The following is a 4,787-nucleotide window of genomic DNA, read 5'->3' as shown; positions in this document are numbered from 1 at the left end:
GGATTGGGTCTCTCTCACCAGTCCCAGGACAGGAAGGCCTATTGGTTTACTGCAGTGAGCAGCCCTGAAGTGGCTGGAGAGTACAGAACCTCAGTGACTTGCGGCTGCCTGCAAAACCATTCGCAAAAGTTCCACTGTCTCTGCCTACATTATTTCTACCAGGAGGGGAAAGTAACGTGGCTCAGCTGACTATTCTTTCCCAAGTGCTAAACTGGCTTCCTTGATTAGAAAAACACAGCCTTAGGCTGATGGCCTTGCCAGCAATCAGTGCTAATGCAAGACCCAGCTGAGGAATACAGCAGACTAGGCTCCATGCCCAGTGCCACGAAGACTTCTGCCTTGTCCAGGACATGGTCCAGAGATAGAAAATGCTGATTTTCTAGCAGAGCTACTAAGAGTCAACATTTACAAGTGCCAGCAATGGCTTTCGTGCAACGAAAGGCACAAGAGTGGGGCAGCTCTCTTCTTGTCACACCCCAGAGTCCCTGGATAAACTTTCCCAGAGGAACTGTCAAATGACAATGGCCATGAATGGACATGTCCAGCAGTACAGACAGCCACATGGGTCACAGAAGTACCCATCACTACTGTAGTTAGCACACTCTGCCCATCAAGAGTTGTACTCTTTCTGGGAACAATCTGCTGTCTTACCATGGCTAGGAATCTACTGTCCACATCTAAAATAGGTGCACTTTCCATTCAATTTATCCATTTCTTATTACACCCCTGTGGAAAAAGCATTTCATATGGCCAGCAGTCCAGACAATGCATTTTGGGAAATACAGAACTCTTCCAATCCCCTTATTTTTTAGATAAGGAGATTGAAGCCCAGAGAAGGAAAGGGATTTGCCTGAGCTCACCCAAGAGGTCTGAGGCAGGGTAACAATAATTCAGCTGTAGCACTTTCAGAAGGGATGTCTCTAATCTGTTTTTCAGATTGGGAAGCCATTAGAGGGTTTCAGCAGTGGGGATAATGCAATTGAATTAGCATTTTAGGTAAATTGCTTCAGCTGATGTGTGGAGGAGACTCTAGAGGGATGACAGTGAGGAGACAATGAAGAGTAATCCAGGTGAGAGATAATAAAGACCTAAATTTGTGCAGTAGCAGGAGGGTAGATGAGGTAAAGATACATTCCAGAAATAATTAGGAGGTAAACCGGCAGGACCTGATGGCAGATTAGGTGGGGGAGTGGAAGGAGTTAAGGGTGATGCTGAGAAATCTGGTCTGGGTGACTGGGTAGATGCCAGTGCCATGCAGTGGAGAAGCTGTTTGGATGGAGTTAAGTAGGTTGAAGACTTCCATTTCAGTGGCTGTGGAATGACCAGTGTAGATATCGAAGTAGCATTTGGCTTTATGCGGGGAAGGTTTTGGTAAGAGACCAAGATCAGGGAGGTAACTGCATATTGATGAACGTTAAAGCACAAGAATGAGAGAAATAGTCCAGGGAGAACCTGTAGAGGAAGTAGAAGCAATAGACCAAGGCTCAGAAACTCGGAGAACTCAGTTCTGGCCTCCAAGGAACTCACTATCTAAACCTTATTCTTCCTCCAGAGTTCCCCTCAAAGCACCTCCTCCAGGAAAGGAATGCTGCCCTAAGAGATGTACGAGGTGTTGGGTCAATTTGGAGGACAGAAAATTCATATGTGATGGCATAATTAAATGTCTTCTGTTAGCACACTGGATTTTTTTTTTTTTCACTGCTTCAATGGTCGTTTTTTATTAAAAGAAAAACAATTCAAAATATATAAGAAATTAGACTTTTATCAATACACAAATAATTTTACTTAAAATCAACCCAGTTACATATTTTTTAAAAATTGCAGAACCTCTGCACACCAATGTCCACAACCTAGAATAGGTTCATGTGAAACCTGCAGTCCTACCCCGGAGCATCAATAAGTGATGGTCCAGGTACTCACTGACATGTTTCTCTTGACACCGAGATGGTTGCAAACAAAACACCATTCTTCCCTGGATGAAGCAAGAGTTCACATAAAAGAGCTTTATAAAATGTCTATGAAGGAGAATTGGTAATATCAGAAGAGCTCCAGCACTTTAATTGAATATAATCCTCTATTATTCTTTTCTTGATTTAATTTCTGTAGCTCCTGAAAACTTACTTCAATCTTGTTGAGCTCGGAATAAACAGATATCTGAGATTTTACAAGCTTGTAAAGATTTATCAGTAGCCTCTTTGCTTCTGGCATCATTACTATAACAGTAAAATTTGCATCCAGAAGTAGACATATCCAATCCATAATCTGGTTCTAGGTAGGTGGGTATATTCCAGGAAGAGTCATAGTAGCATTTTTGCTACACTTCAGATAAAGGAAATACAAATACTTGAGAAACAGCGTGGTATGCTGTGCTGGGATGTTTTTCAAATGAGGCAGAAGAAATGTTTCGCTATATGCTGAATGAAGAATTGCATTAAGTAGTGCTGCTCCTTTTGGTATCACAGGGCATGAAGTGGTCTCCTTTGTTTTGTCCTGGGGCTTTTTATTTAACTCTCAATCACAGTTATTGCATTTATCTTCTTCAGGATTGAAGCCATTTTGAAGAATTTCAGTTTGCTCTTCCATTTTCTCATCATGTACAGAATTACTATAGTCAAAAACTGACTCCATACTGACATCTGTTTCTTGAAGACTGTCATCACCAATGCTCAAGAAAATTTTTAAGCAAGCACAGGTGACCGATTCAGGAATGTCAGGGAACTGCTGTAGACAGAGTTGTAACACCTGTACATCTTTCTTTTTTAAGGCAATCTCCATTAAGTCAGGGCACAAACTGTAAGAAAGCACATGCATTTGGATAAGCTGCATCAGACAGTTCCGGGGATAAAATGATCGTTCTGCTTTACACCTTTCCAGAAGTCCTGTTACTGTGTCCCCAATGACAGTATGAAAGTCAGGTGTCTGCTTCAGAGCCAAAAATTTCCATACTTCTACTTCAATGTGCTTTTCTGAATCTTTCATTATGGTTGACAAAAGTTGTTTGGATGGTGATACCTCTGGCTATAAACTCACTTCAATTTTTCATCTCCTTAAAATTCTTCTTACCTGCTCTGAGTTCTGGGACCCAAGTCCACATCCTTGAGGTGTTTCCCAGTTTACAAAAATGGGGTACAACATGAGTTCCTGGATCTTGACTATGCTTGAGTTTTCCAAGAGCACCTGCTAATGATGACACTTCACAGTTGTATGGAATCACAGCTAGAGATTTTCCATGTAGCATAAACAAATTTTCCCCATAATACCAGAGTTGACCACTGGTCCCTTGTGGTAACTCTTTTGAAGTCTGTAGTGTTTGAAATTTTATGTTCCATACAGAGAGGCATTCCTTAGAAGCTGCTAGTGGACTTCCTAGGACTGTGACGTGATCCTGATCCAGGGCAGTGAGTGCAACTCCATTTGGAGCATTACCAGACACAACAGCCTTGAGCAACAGTGATCTAACTAAGCTCTGATTTTTTTCTGGGTCAGTTGGACGTATTGGTATCAAGGTTTCATATATACAACCATCAGAGCTTAATGACATCAAAGAGATGAATTTTTGATCTACTGATGCAGTAAAACTCTCTATAAAAGAGTTTTTGTCTTGTCCAAGTAAGAGTGTATATTTGGTTAAGATATGTGAGTTAAACATTTGCACCTAAGCAATGTAATTTCCATGTTTTTCAGTAATAAACATTAAAACAGGAAGTCTGAATACTATGAAAAACTTTGTCCATTTAATCACTTCATGAGAGATAACAGTTTCAATTTTCTGCTGGGGGTCTGCAAGCAAGGCCTCTAAACCATAAACAACACCTTCCTTGAAGAGCACCAAGGGTTCTGACCCTTGCACTGAAAGTATCCTATATACTTCAGCTGACAATGTAGCTTTAAATACTTTATCCCTGTTTACATCTTCATTATTCCATATTCTTAAAACTTTATTATCGTGTACAACAATATACTCTCCAGTTTGAAGGTTGCACACAACTGGACATGTTATAATTTGACCCTGTTTCACTGACCAGCTCCCCAAGGGTTTCTATTCAGAAACCTTATAGAGGATCACGATTCTGCCACTTTCTGTCACTAGAAACTGGTCTATTTTGTCACTCTGCTTCATGCCTAGGAGTCCTTCAGGTCCCGCACTCAGGACTACCAAAGACAATGTGAATTCTTCCTCCAGCGCTGCCATTTTGAGCAAACCTAGCACACCTGATTCTAAAGAGGTGCTGAGAAAACTTGTAGGAAGATGCAGTTTTCCTCAGATGGATGTGTATGTTTGTCCCTTTCACCTTGGAGTCTAGTTATGTGTACATGTCTTATCCCCTTAGTAGGCAGTGTACTTGCTCCTGAGAGAAAGGAGTCCTAAATTCTCAGAAGTCCCCATGGAACCTGAAGAGTACCTGGCATGTAGTACTCAATACAAATTTGCTGAACACATGAATGAGGGTGAAGGTGGGGAAGGGTCTCAGGCCAAATAAATAGTATTAGCAATATCCCACAAGTAGGGAACTACGGGAAATGCAGAATGATTGAGTGTGGCCCATGCATAGACTACATGAGTGATGGAGAAAGAGGAAACATAGGAGACTGGCAAGATGGACTGGGACCAGGTGTTGTGGCCTTGAACACCAAACTGTAGGATCTGATTACCTTCAAGTGCTATAGAAAGCTGGACAGATGCTGTAACTGTGGTGGGTCTGAGCAGAGGTGAGCTGTCCCTCAGAGGCTCTTTTTTGCTTCCCTTACCTCCTGTCAGGGAAGCAGTGATGAGGGCTCTGTCAGCT

General features: G+C 41.8%; 1 pseudogene across 1 annotated transcript; it reads right to left on the bottom strand.

Annotated features, from left to right (window-relative positions):
- Positions 1 to 1,746: 1,746 nt before the first annotated feature.
- On the bottom strand, positions 1,747 to 4,200 carry LOC112615864 (annotated as a pseudogene). Its single transcript, XR_003117490.1, has one exon. The product of XR_003117490.1 is annotated as a nucleolar protein 11 pseudogene (transcript).
- Between the last annotated feature and the right edge of the window lie 587 nt (positions 4,201 to 4,787).

This window comes from Theropithecus gelada, chromosome X, assembly GCF_003255815.1.
Source record: "Theropithecus gelada isolate Dixy chromosome X, Tgel_1.0, whole genome shotgun sequence".
In the NCBI taxonomy this organism is placed as follows: Eukaryota; Metazoa; Chordata; class Mammalia; order Primates; family Cercopithecidae; genus Theropithecus; species Theropithecus gelada.
Note: the sequence above shows the minus strand (reverse complement) of the source record. Positions and strands in the feature narration are given on the sequence as shown.